This window comes from Metopolophium dirhodum, chromosome 1 (genome assembly GCF_019925205.1).
Source record: "Metopolophium dirhodum isolate CAU chromosome 1, ASM1992520v1, whole genome shotgun sequence".
Classification (NCBI taxonomy): domain Eukaryota; kingdom Metazoa; phylum Arthropoda; class Insecta; order Hemiptera; family Aphididae; genus Metopolophium; species Metopolophium dirhodum.
The window spans coordinates 138,753,149-138,768,472 of record NC_083560.1 but is presented as its reverse complement, the minus strand read 5'-3'; the positions used below and the strand labels follow the sequence as shown (position 1 = coordinate 138,768,472).

At 34.8% G+C, this 15,324-nt stretch overlaps 1 pseudogene; it reads left to right on the top strand.

Moving 5' to 3' along the window:
* Positions 1–756: 756 nt before the first annotated feature.
* On the top strand, positions 757–2,954 carry LOC132932718 (uncharacterized; annotated as a pseudogene).
* Positions 2,955–15,324: the final 12,370 nt, after the last annotated feature.

The following is a 15,324-nucleotide window of genomic DNA, read 5'->3' as shown; positions in this document are numbered from 1 at the left end:
AGCCAGTAGGTACTATTACAAATTATATCCTGTCCAGTGAAATAACATGCTGATTTTTAGCATACAAATTCGATATCCTATACCGGTTCTAACCACTATGTCAGGGTTTTACGCAGAATAAACGATTTGCGTACAACAGAAAAACCTAACAAAAGAAAAATGAAAATTAATACTAATTAAACGCAAGGCTTGGCAAGTTAATGCTATTTTTTAACTCAGTTAAAAAATTAAAATCTAAAGAAAGTTAGGGCCGATTTCACCAAATATGATTATTCGTGGTTACAGCTTACAGCCATAGATCTATTAACTTAATGAACCTTGATCATTAAAAAAAATCGGGATGGATTTAGTTTTAATGATACACTAACTATAAATGGATTTGAAGAATTTGATGTTTTAGTTAATTCAGGAATAAATCGAAATACAAATTTGATTCGTGATGCTCTATCTTATTATTTTATGAGTGACGAAGAAAAATTGCCATGGTTTGAAAAAATCTAATTATTTTAATTAGTATAAAAACTTATCATATTAATTAAATATTAGTAAATAAAATCTTACACAACGGACGCACTAAGTACGCGCGTTGCGACGGACGTACTATTTAACGCGCGCACTAGAGCGGGCACACGAGCGTCAATATGACGTCCGTTAAAAATGTGTTATCATTGATTTTGTATCTAGTATCTACTATCTACTTGGTTGTAAAGTTGTAAAGACGTTTTGCGTACTATTTTCACAAAGTTTTTTTTAAATATGGACCCAGATGAAGTTTTTTCCTTCAGTTCTTTAACCTATTTATACCTAAAACAAAAAACGGACTAAAAGGGAACATTGGGTTCATCCAATAAATTGTGAACGATATACAAATGGTCATTACGTGAAGTTGTACAATAAACTTCGAGAAGATTCGTCAAAATTTTTTAACTACTTCCGCATGTCTGTAAGATCATTTGATGAACTTTTACTGTGCATCAAAAATGATATTCAGTTACAAAATACCAATATGCGATTAGCCATACAGCCCGAAGAAATGTTGGTGATAACTTTGAGGTATGTAGGTATTTTTGTAGTAAAATTTACTCTTATAAAAATAAGTTATTATTCCGGTATTTTATTTTTTATTAAGTTACTTTATTAGTCAATGTATATTGATATATATATATATTTATAATTAATAGGTATACATATTATAATATTTTACTTTTTTAAATAATATTGCGTAAAAAAATATAATTATGAACTGGGATTTAAATAACTAACATTTTCCATAGTTGTATATTCGTTTGACAACTCATCACTGGAGAATTGAGAGTAATAAGACAAAGCAGACGAAGATGATGTTGGACGGAAATTTGCGGGTGTTTTATTGAAAGTTGTAGATGAAGTATTATAAAATTGACTATGTTCTGGCGTTTTTAAATTTTGTAGGAGCTGCATTGTTTGCATTCTAAATTCAAATTTCTGATCCATAGTTAAAGATTTAACCGATGGTAGTAATGAATAAAAAAAAGCTAAATCCTCATCGTTGTCAGAGGTTTTCTTTGATGCTTTGTGGCTTTCCATAAAGTCGATTAATGCATGTTCCACATTGGGTTTTTTTCTTTTACTTGTGGATTTTTCGTTTGAAGATGTTGCTGTGATTTCCATATCTATGTTGCTGTTATTTATACCATCGTCAACACAAGTCACTGAATCATGCTCAATTTCATCAAAATTGTCTACTCCATCGTCTTCAGTTGTTGCATAACTAGAATCAGTATTACGTAACTCCTTAGTTTTTCTCAGGAATGATAACTGTTCACCATAGACGTACTGTCTAATTTTTTTAGCCGCCGAACCAGATCTATTACATTCATCTTGTTTTTTCAAGTTTCGCGTATAATTATCTCGAATTGTACGCCATTTCGAAGTTATATCTTGCACTAAAATAAAAAATAAAAATAAGTTTACTTTTTTCACATAATGGTTATTAAGTGGATATTTTTGTTTATTTGGTTTTAAATTATTATTAAATTGTTTTAATTAGTTTTTAAATTATTTGATTTTTTTATGTTATTTTATACACCAGATACCTCGCTTCAGGGTGCAGTTTTAAAGAACTGCATTATAACTATCGGATTGGGAGAAGTACTGCAAGTGAAGTCGTCAGAAAAGTATGCAAAAGTATTTGGAACAGATTAAAAGAAATATGCATTCCCATCCCTGATCAGGGTATGTGGCTTAAAATTGCCAAAGAATTCAATGAAAGAGCAAATTTTCCAAACTGCTTAGGTGCTGTTGATGGAAAACATATCCGAATCATAAAACCGGAAAGAAGTGGTTCATTATATATGAATTATAAGCATTACTTTTCCATTGGACTGCTAGCTATTGCCGACGAAAACTACAAGTTCATTTATGTAGATGTTGGATCTTATGGAAAATATTCAGATTCAACTATCTTTAAAAACTCGGCACTTTGGGAAAATTTGAAAAAAAATAATTTGAATATACCTGCATCAACAACAGTACCAGGAGTTGATATTTCATTACCATACGCGTTTGTTGGAGACGAAGCATTTGGTCTGGACAAGCACTTACTTCGACCCTACTCTGGTACTCATTTCCCAGTTCGAAAAAAAATATTTAACTATCGTCTATCACGCGCAAGACGATACGTAGAGTGTACATTTTGCATTCTTTCTAATAAGTGGCGTATATTTCACAGACCGATCGATGTACACGTAGATTTCGCAGTCGATATTGTTAAATGTTGTTGCGTTTTACATAATTTTGTTCGTGACCGGGATGGGTTCAAGTTTGACGATACACTAGCAATCAGTGGCTTTGAAGAACTTAGCATTGTTGAAAACTATTTGGTACCTCGAAGTCTTAACCGTTATCGTGATGCGTTATCTAATTATTTTGTAAGTGAAGAAGGACAATTGGAATGGCAGATGGGTAAAATATAATCAAAAACTTAATTTATAAAAGAATTAACGTATTTTCGAATTGTGTACCGATGTATTATATTGTATTATATAAATAATAAAATAAAATAAAATACTTACAAATTACTTTTTGTTCAGAGTTATTTTTTTCTTGAAACTTGCTAATGATACTTAAGGCAATCTCCCTCCATGCCGTATTTTTTTTCGTTTTGTCTTTGTAGTTTTCGTCTGCAGTGTTCCACAACAATGGCCTTTTTTGCACCTCATTTATTAAAATCTCGCAGTCAACATTTGCTGCCATAATAATTATTTTAGTGCTTATAATAATAATACTAATTATAATTATTTTTGTATATTATAATATTACACGTGGACGAGTGGGTCAAAAACGTCTGGATAGGATATAACGTGCGTACTGCGTATACAAAAGTGCGCCCGTGTGACCACGCAGTTGACGTTCATATTTAAAAACAATACAAATTTAATTTTGGCGTTGATATGTTCGACGTCCGTTGGACGTGCGTCGAAGAGATAATACGTCGATAAAATTTGACGTCCGTATTAACGTGCGTTATTTTTAACGCGCGTTACTCGTGTGTCTGCTCCCATAACCGATAATGTAGTCCTACAACGCGCGTCAAAAAGTACGTGCGTATCAACGCATTTTGTACGCTCGTGTGGCCCCAGCCTAAAAGTGAAGAATGCTCACCCATGTTTGCGTGAGACCCATCGTGCGAGCGTGTAGACGTGTGCGTGAGCATTCGGATTTATTCGTTAACGTTCGCCGAATAGGTCGAATGTCGAGCCGATTACTGTCGGTATTTTGGTCTTGCTCAAAGAAACACCACGTGGACCGTTATTTTGGTTTTATGTTGTGCGTCGTATGCCAGTGAGAATAATTATTTAAAATTGACTGGCCCAGTGAATTAAGTTTCGAATTAATCGAAGAATTTCGACTAAATGAAGTACTATGGGATCCACAAAATCCATCGTATTTTTCAATAAATGCGAAACACGATGCGTGGTGTTTAATTTTGAGAAAATTGAATAAAGATGTGGAAGAGATAAAAAATAAAATGCATAGTTTACAAAGTTCATTTCGCCGAGAAAAGGCCAAAATAAAAAATAGCAACTTGGGACTGGGAAAAGGTAAGAATTTAAATTTGTATACTTATTTATTTCAATTCTTATTAATATATAATTTTGTGTTGTAAAAGATACTTTTTAAAAGTATTCAAGACTCAAGTACAAACTACAAATACAGATACTAGAAAAGTAGAAATTATTTAAAATACGTGTTTGAGTTGGAACTTAAAAAGAATCTGATTACTTTTACTCATGTACTTTCCAACACTGATAAGTAATAATATTATATTATATCAACACATTGACGGACAGCCACACAAAAGTACTGCTACAGCAATATTTTTATTTGGTAATGCCAGTTTTTGAATAATACTGCTATAGCAGTACTGTAAAAACCTAGCAGTGGTGTTTTCAATGGTACCATGTGAAAGAGCAAGTTGTACTGGGGCCCATACAGCATAAGGGACATTGGGCACTGACTAAATAATAATATTATTTTTCTATAATTATGATGTTATATATGACAACATTATTTCTATTGATTATTATATTTAGACCGTATCCGTGGCATCGTATCGTTAATAATAATTAATAATATACGTTGTATGGATATTATAGATACTTTGGAGATTTTATTTTTATTGACGATTGGAAATATCTCATGTGTCATGACTCTCGTAGTCTCGTGTCACCACTTTTGTGCTATTTGCATAATATGTTAGGTGGCTCTCACACCGGAGCAATAAGCACTAACAATCGGCAATAAGCAATAATATTGGCATTTGATAAATCACGTAGAAATTAATGAATATTCTCACACCGAAGCAACACAAAGTTTCTTGTTGCGAACTTGTAGCAACACGCATTGACAGCGACACGACCGTCGTGTTGCCGGTCGATATTTATTGACAGTGTTGGGCAAACGAGCTATTCGTAATATGTTTTTTTATTATTCATTTTATTTATTTTAATTATTCATTTATTATTATACAGTTTTTTCAATATTAATAAATAAAATTAAATAAATTCAATACACATTATTACATTTGTGTTACCTCATTTTCAATTTTTCTCTTATTAAATTAAATGAGTGATGAAGCCGCGTTGAACATAAAATTTGTAAAATACGTTAAACAATATCCATGTATTTATGATTCCACTCGGGATGATTACAGTAAAAGAAACGTGACTGAAAATGCGTGGAATTCAATTGGAAAAGAATTTAAATTATCAGGTATATTTTATATTAAAGAAATAATCAATTTGCACATCTATAGAAAAAATTATTAAAATACTCGGGAGTGCTTTTTATCATGTTAATACATTTATAAAGTGTAATTTTCATGCCAAGGCAATGCATTTTCTGGTTTCAAAAAATATATTTTCAAATAATCTCTTACTTCTTCTGCAGATTTATTACTACAATGGTTATTGTTTGATTGTGACGCCTTTCGATTTGTACATTGATTTTCCTGATTTTTACTGATTTGGGGAACTGAAAAATAACCCTCGATCAATTTAATGAAATTGTGTAGAATACATGCTGCTTTTATAACTTTGATTGCAGTGTCTTCATGACACATTATTGGTCTATGAAATATTTCAAATTTTGACGCTAACATTCCAAATGCGCATTTGACGCTTTTTCGTCCACGTGACATTCTATAGTTGAATATTCGTTTTTCACTGTCGAGAACTCACTTAGGATACGGCCGCATGAGATTTACTTTGAGTGGAAATGCTTCATCTCCTACCATGTACAAAGGAAAATCAAAAGCATCATTAGGCATTAGTGTTGGTTTTGGGATATGAAGTTTATCAAGTATAGAAGCTTTAAAAACGGCACCATCACTAAACCTGCCTGCTTCTCCTACATCAACGGTCGTAAAAATTCCATCGGCGTCCGCGCATGCCACGAGCACCACGGAAAAAAAACTTTTATAATTGTAATGAAGTGAACTTGTGTTGTCAAATTTTTTAATAACACAATGCTTGCCATTTACGGAACTAATACAATTGGACAGGTCTCATAATTAGTAGTATCGTTTTGCTATCGATTTCCATGTTTCTTCATTTGGAACAGGCATATATGTAGGTTGAAGAATTTTCCAGATAGATTCACTGCACTCTTTCACTATTATTCCAATTGTATTGTTTCCTCTCATGAATATATGTGACAAAGCAAAAAAACTACATCCTGCAACCAAATATCTGAAACAAGTAAATCAATATTTTTTTTTATATAAAACCGTTTATTTAAATAAACACATTTCAATAGCAACGCAAATAATTAAATCATTACCTATTCAAATTAATAATGTAAATAATATAGAATAATATTCAAGATCATTGTTTAGAAACTTCTTTTATTTTAATAATAAGTACATAACATTAAGAGGACGCTACAAAGATATTTGTTGTCTCCGTCTTACAAGTGCGTAACAATTTTATGTTCAGCAGATCACGTTTAACTACGTTAGTTTAAAAATTAGAGTAAATTGACCTATTATGATACTTGATGGTAAGAATATTATCTGTGTTTGTATGTGGGATTAAAAATAATTTGCATATTCTTCTCTTATTTCCTGAGCGTTGATTGGGGGTCTCCAAGGAATGATTCTAATATTATGGAGTGACGATAAAGGCGTATCTTCCTGTCTCCAACTTCCTTGTATAATTTCGCCTTCTAATTCGCTATCTAATGATCCTGGTGGAGTGTATATTAGGGGGTAGTGATATTCTGTTTTTTGTCAAATTCGATTTTCCTTAGTACTAAAAAGATGCCCAATAAGCTCCTGAACACCAAACTTTTTAAAAAATTTAAATCGGTCATTGTCTTCAGGTCGCGGATCTGAAAAAACGTTTTAATTGGCGGGAGGAGAGGGGGTGTTCGTGAATTGTCGAACCCTTATGTTTTAGTCAGTTAGAATTCGAAACAAAAGGTGCAGCTCTTGGCTAGTTATTTTCTGAACTACCCAGGACTCACCACGGGGAGGTGGCTGCACATCGAGTCCCACCCACCCTCCCCTTCCTCCCTACCAAAAAAGCGTAATAGGCATAAGACAATTAAAAAATTAATATACTTGCACTTTACACAATGGATTTTTCTTCCGTAGAAATCTTGTAATCTGCCTTAGTGCGAAGACTGGGCATGAGCTTCCTATGACTTATTTTACTCAGAATTAGGCCATCGCGTGCTTCAAATACGCAAACCATCTTAGAAGCTTTGCTAACTTCTTGAACAATACGCTCAACGCTTTGTGTATGGCATGGATAGTCTAAAATTGGCAATTGAGGCAGTTCATTCTGATTGAAATAATCCGCAAGTTCTGATGTAGAAAAGTTGTTCATCACAGGTGGAGTAGTTAAATCGATTTCATCCCAACTTATGAGTTCCGAGTAGTGCGTCGCTTCAAAATTTATTTTTGGAACACGGAATGGACGAATTTTTCCTTCTTTTTTGGCGGTCTCCCTGCTTAACAACACTAATTCCAATCCCCGTTTTCGGATCTCAGGATCGTTATCAGTTACTATACAAATTAAAACATTTTCTGGATGCAGAAAGTAAGCATTTTGCTGTATTACTTGTTGAACGATGACCTTGTATTTTGTTGGTAAGTACGACGAGAGTGTTATTTGCTTCATCATGTGTCTGCTTCCATTAGTACACGAGGGCTCTTTTCTAATGGTAAACCACATCGGTACATATACTTTCATGACAAACTCTACTAAGGTAACTAACTCAACAGATGGATTCATTGTTCCAATATAAACTCTCATTAGTCTGTTACCCGTTGTCACCCAGCGCGAATGGTTTAGCGGTCCAGGATCCCTCGATGCCAAATTGTCTGGGCAATGACCAGACTTGATTACGTGGGCAATATCAATTAAGTACTTTTGATCTGTGCTCAAAAGTTTCGAATCAAAATTTGGAATTTCCACATCGATTTTTTGAAATTGTACTACCTGAAGACTTAAGCAGCGCACAAGCGATTTTCCGATGGGGCCGCTGAAAGATGTTGGCCCAGTCGTTGATCCATCAATATTTTGAAACATATGTCGAAGGGGAAGTTCATTGCCATGAAGCAAGCAAATGAACCTTTGCACTGGATATCCTAATTTTTTCTCTAGTAATGCGATTGCTCCTGCCTTCCAACCTGTGTTGACGTTGGTTCCGTCACATCCAACGGCGCGCAAATCCAATGCAGGTAGGTTCTGCAAATATTCAAATAAAACACTTGCGATTTGTTCCCCTGTTCCACCAGCCGGCGTTAAATGCGTATATTTATTCGTCGTTTGGTTGGGATAACACAGATATGTGCGCTTAAATTTTACTGATTGTGCGACTTTTATCTCCGGTTTTATCAACGGTTTTAGTCTCATCCTGTTTCCCATCAAAATATATTGCTGTCACTGTGTTAGTCTGGAGTGATATTGACGCTTCTTCTCGTTTTTCAGTTCTTATCTTTGACCTCTGTCTATTAAGTTTACTTTTATCAACAAGCAAACTGGAATCACTGCCAGTGACCAGCTTATAATCCTGCAGAGCTCCAGATATAATTGCTGCTGCCGCGCCGCTGGACACTCCAAAACGATCAGCTGCTACAGATGCGTTTTTAAGTTTTTTGCAATTATAGTAACTCGATTCCAATGATAATGAGCGTTTTTGGGGACACCATTCGTCCGTTTCACTATCTGAGTCTTGACCTGATTCCGATTCAGGAGAAAAAATTGATGTAGATTCACCTTGAATATTTTTAATAGTTTGTAGACTTTTTGACCGAGCGATCCGTTTAATTTTCCGCTCCTCTTTGTCTCTCATATTTTTTGTTTCTTTTTGATCAACTCCTCCGATTCCCATTTTACGAACGGTTCGCTGATCTTCCATAAATTTGAATTCAAGAAACGGAATCTTCTTAAAAGTCGGACACTTGCAAAATTTCGGTTCAGGGCACTTACATGCAGCTATATCAAATAACTGTTGCGCCATTTCAAGCAACGCTGTTTTACTTTTATCCTTTTTGTTCACAGTTGTATGAGCTTTAGATCCAATACTTTTCTTAGCATTTTTATACTTTTCGTAAAACGTCGAAAACATCGATTCAACACGTTGAACGGACACAGTAGGAATCGAAGCTTTAGCCCATATTTCAACTACGTTTTTAACAATTTTTCCCCGGATCAACTTCATTGAAGGGCTCTTCTTGCATGTTTTTTTCATCTCATTAGTGATAAATAAAAAATGTTTCATGATATCCTCGTAGGTAGGCAGCATTACAACCGATAACGGTTGTGGTGTCCCAAAAATTGGACATTCAGTATCTGAAGATCGCAGATTGAAAGACATCTTGATATCACAGAAGCGCTCAACACAGTACACACTGTATATATTTCGGGATGATTTACTTTTCCTTAAGAAGTTGTGTAAGTACACAATTGCTATTACCACCAACTCCGCTTTTTCTGGTTCCAATAATAATGGCTTTCTCAGAACACGAAAAACTGCGGATGATATTTTAAAAGCATTCTCGACTGTTCTGCGTGCCCGACTTAACCTATTATTAAATACTCTTTCTTTGGATCAAATATTGTGTACTCCTGAGTATGGTTTCATTATAATATTTGTCAATACAAGAATCTCCTTATTTTTTCCGGGCAAAGATTTTGGTGGTGGTAAATTCATATTTCCCGATTGTATTTTTTTATGTAACATACTATTTTTGAAAACACCTCTGTCAGATATTCTGCCTTGGCATCCGACATCAACAAAAAGAAAATTGTAATCCGCGTCAACCAATGCAAATGAAACAATGCTGAAGAAAGACTTGTAGTTGAAATATTCGTTCCCACTTTTAATGGGAGACTGTATAACAACGTGTTTTCCATCCATCGATCCGATACAATTAGGGTAATTCCACAACTGTTCAAATCTTTCGGAAATAATTGTCCACTCGGCTGGTAAAGAAGGCATCTAAAAAACAATTTTTACTTTAAAATAAAGTAATTACTTCCCTTCTAAATAATCAAAATGAATAATTCATTCACTAAAAATTCATTAGTAATTATATTATTCAATGCAAATGGTCTAAAAAACCACGTTAATCAACTGAAGAATGTGCTATTCGATAAACGCATTGACATCGTTCTAATTTCCGAATCCCATTTCACAAAGCATTCCTACATCTATTCCTAGTTACAGCCTAATCAAATCCAACCATCCCGATGGCACAGCTCTTGGTGGAGCAGCCATACTCATAAAACACAATCTTAAATACTATTCACTTCCCAACTACTCTCAAAACCATTTCCAACCATGTGCTATCTCAATTACAATAAATTATATCCCTGTTGTTATCTCTGCAATCTATAGCCCACCTAGGCACAATTTAACTAGTGTTAACCTTGCTGACTATTTTGACTCAACAGCTAATAACTTTATTATCGATGGTGATTATAACGCGAAACACCAAAGCTGGGGGTCCCGAGTCACCAACCCTCGTGGAAACTTGCTCTATAATTCCACCAATATGAAAAAATACAAAATTCTCACACCTCCTGGGCCAACATATTGGCCAACCTCAGATAGGTAAAAACCTGACGTTTTAGAGATCTTCGTCACAAAAATTCCTAGCAACTTATACTATTCAATTAATAATAGTCTGGATCTAAACTCCGATCACTCGTCTGTTATTCTAAATATTGATGCCACTCCACAAACACGAACGACTAGTCCCAAACTTTTTACAGCATCGACTGATCGCTTTAAATTTCATAACATCATAGACGAAGAAATTAACCTAAAAATAAGATTAAAATCTGCTGACGAAATTGACGATGCAGTTAATAATTTAACATCGCTTATCCAATCAGCGGCTTCTATGTCAAACTCCCTAAACACCTCAATGAACTCAGCACACAAACACCCATTTGTTTCCGACCAAGTCCGTTCATTAATAGTCGAAAAGCGTAGAGCAAGAACGCGTTATCAAATCACTCGGTTACCTTCATATAAAAGTGCATATTAGCAAATTCACTAAAAAAATATTTGGCTAAAAACAAATCTGACATATACGAACAAAAACTAACCTTACTCTCCTCTGTTGACAGAAGCTTACGGCGTGAAACAAAAAAAATACTTCAATATAAATGCCCCTCAGTCCCACTTAAGAAACCAGATAATTAATTTGCCTTCTCTGACATTGATAAGGTCGAAGTTTTTAAAGCTCATCTTCACGAAACATTCCAACCTCATCATGATATCCTTACACATGAAAACACGGATGAGGGAAACAACTATCTAAGCCTACCATCGTCAATCAGTCGGCCTGAAAAATATTTCACCCCAAATGAAGTTAAACAGACCATCAAAAAATATTCACTAAAAAAGTCATCCGGCTTTGATTTAATTACGGCCGAAGTAGCTCGGTGCCTTCCCAAAAAAGCCATAATACTAATAACATATATTTTTAACGCTACTCTCAGACTTTCATATTTTCCAATATTATGGAAATTCTCTAAAATAGTTCTTTTTTCTAAACCTGATAAACCACTCGATACCCCAACCTCATTCAGACCTATAAGTCTCTTACCATTCCTTTCTAAAGTTTTAGAAATACTTATTTTAAGACGCCTAATACCTCATATTATCACTAACAACATACTTCCAAATACCCAGTTCGGGTTCCACAACTCACATAGCACCATACATCAATTACACCGAGTTGTTGATGTTATTTTTACATCCCTTGAAAAAAAGCTTTATTGCTCGTGTGTTTTTCTAGATGTTGCACAAGCGTTCGATCGGGTTTGGCATGAAGGCCTTCAATTTAAACTTGAAAAATTTCTCCCCTCCTCATTATACCTATTAATTAAATCTTATTTAACTGACAGATATTTCCAAGTCCAATTTAATTCGTCGACATCGGAAATCGCACCAATTAAAGCGGGTGTACCACAAGGTGGTATACTTTCCCCCTTTCTGTTGAACATCTATGTAGCAGACCAACTCACCATGCAACAAACTATTGTAGCGGACTATGCCGATGACAAAGTCATCTTATCCATAAATGAAGATCCTTTAATTGCCTCATCCAACTTACAAGAACATCTTAACCACTTATTCGATTGGTATGAAAAATGGCGAGTAAAAATGAATCAAAACAAATCTATTACCACAACATTCACTCTTAAACAAGGAATATGTCCAAACATTACACTCGACGATGTACCAATTCCCACATCCGACACAGTCAAATATCTAGGACTATTCCTTGACAAAAGACTAACATGGAAGAAACATCTTCAAACCAAACGACTAACCCTAAACAATCGCTTACGTATGCTCAGACCTCTGCTAATTAGAAATAAATACTCCACTCTAAACACCAAACTAATAATCTACAAAGCGCTACTCAAACCAATCTGGACGTTTGGACTCCAACTGTGGGGTGCAGCAAAAAAATCGAACACTAACAGAATTCAAACGTTCCAAAATATATCACTCCGACGATTATCCAACGCTCCGCCGTATATTTCTAACCATACTCTACATAACGATCTCCATATGAAAACAATAAATGAGGAAGCACGCTTTTTCTACACACGTTTTCATAAACGTCTCCAAAACCATCCAAACCCTCTTATAAAAGATCTGTCCATCCTTACTCTTCCAGGGAATCCTAACCGAAAATTGAAAAGAAAATGGCGTCGTGACCTTTTACAAAACTTCAATGTCTAACGTCCCACAGTAGGAAGGAAAAGTTATATATATAAAAAAAAAAACCTAATTAACCAATAGCCAAGAGTCACTAATGGGTGGCTGCTAAATCACACCATTCATGTTATATTATTACCCTCATCTTACAAACTTATTGTGCAATTGTGTATAGATCGTTAATGTCAAATAAAAAAAAAAAAAAAAAACTTTAAAATTAAAGGCTCGCAGAGTGTTTTCGACTCCCAAAACCCAAAAAACCTAACCAATCTCTCAAATTCACTACATCCACTATCATCAGCATCTTCAACAATAGACCCATCAGATGGATGTAGACGTGTAGTAATGAAGGTGATATGAGTAATATTATGAGCAACTACTACACGACTTTTTCAGAAACAAATTAATATATAATATATTAAGGTGGTTGAAAGTGGACTGGTTTTTTAGGGGTTGTGTATAGGCAATATGTTATATTCATTGGGAATTGCTGTGTGAGTGTGTGTGTAGTAACTGATCATTGGTGTGGTAAGTTCCCCGAACGCGCAATTATTTAGTTTTATCACTAAACAGTTCAACAATAATTTTTGTGTAATGTACCTAGTTCATAGTTTTATTCAAAAACATAATCATTATAAATTATATATTGACAACAGTAAGTCTTTAAAAAAACAATTGCTTGTATTATATTATATTGCTACATAAATATACCTTTATTTAGTTAGAGCTTCTTTGTCCGTATACCGGACCTTATTGGTAGTCCTCTATCAAATCTTGGGTCAATGATTTCAGGCAGTAACGATTCCATGTAAAATGTTGTGACAAATGGTTCAATTTTTATGTCCAAAATTTGACATCTTTGGATATCTTGTCTACTATAAAACCTAAAATAAACACGTTTAAAATCGAACGTATAAATTATAATATTTTAGATTCTACGAAAACAATTGTCTTATACTATTACCTTTTGGAGTCCAAACAACAAAATAACAGTAGTTCCTTTCTGTAATGTTGAGTTGTGCTTAAACTTGATTATAATAATTATCAGTTTTTTTTTAAAGTAATTTTGTCACCATCGGATATCATGTACTTTATTTTTTTTTATGTACTGCCTCTTCTGGAGTATATTCTTTTATGCTCGGAGGACACTTTATCTCCAAGATACAGTTTTTACCTATTAACCCGACTTGCTGCGAAATAGGGTTTATTCTTATGAATAAACAATCCCGCTGGTTCGATTTTCTCCTTTATGGTTTTTTGGAATGCATTTCGGGCTATTGATTCGTTTTCAATACCATACCTTAGTAATTATATACCTAAACAATTACTATTGTAAAATAAATAAAATATAAGTAGACCACAAATCTAGTTGAAGAACTTCCTTGAAAAATATCATATAAAATATATTTTATGGTATTCGCTCGCGATAACGGTAACGTGGCGCTGCGGTTTTCTTCAATTGCTGGTGTTTTCCGGGAGTTGCGAAAACAAGAGTTGTATATCGGCTGAAAGCAGAGAAAATTCATTACAAAACGATGGTTTGTCCACTCATTTCACGATTTTAATCACGACAAACGGGTGCTGTGGCACTGCGGTTTCCTTCGATTGCTTGTGTTTTTCGGGAGGTGAGAAAACAATTGTTGTATATCGGCTGAAAGCTGAGAAAATTCCTTACAAAACGATAGTTTGCCAACTCTTTTCACGATTTTAATCACGACAGACGGTAACGTGGCGCTGCGGTTTTCTTCGATTGCTGGTGTTTTCCAGAAGTTGCGAAAACAAGTGTTGTATATCGGCTGCAAGCAGAGAAAATTCATTACAAAACGATAGTTTGTCTACTCATTTCACGATTTTAATCACGAAATACGGGTGCCGTGGCGCTGCGGTTTTCTTCGATTCCTGGTATCTTCCGGGAGGTGAGAATACAAGTGTTGTATATCTGCTGAAAGCTGAGAAAAATCCTTACAAAACAATAGTTTGTCTACTCATTTCACGATTTTAATCACGACAAACGGGTGCTGTGGCGCTGCGGGTTTCTTCGATTGCTGGTATCTTCCTGGAGGTGAGAAAACAAGTGTTGTATATTGGCGAAACGCTGAGAATATTCCTTAAAAACCTAGTGGTCCACTAATTTCACGATTTTTTATGAAAACGTACGGGTATTGTGGTGCTGTAGTTTTCTTCGATTGCTGGAGTTTTCCGGGAGATGAGAAAATTCCTTACAAAACGACAGTTTGTCCACTCTTTTCACGATTTTAATCACGACAAACGGGATGCTGGTGCTGCGGTTTTCTTCGATTGCTGGTACCTTCCGATTGGTGAGAAAACTAGTGATGTATATTGGCGAAAAGCAGAGAAAATGCATTACAAAACTAAAGTGGTCCGATTATTCCAACGAGTTATTACGACCCTTTACCGAACTGCCGAACGCGCGGACTGCGATTTTCCATAACGACGTACGGATGCTGTAAAACTGCGGTTTTCTTTGATTGCTGTTGTTTTCCGGGAGGTGAGGAAACAGGTGTTGTTTATCAGCTGAAAGCTGAGAAAAATCCTTACAAAACTATAGTGGTCCAATAATTTCAACGATTT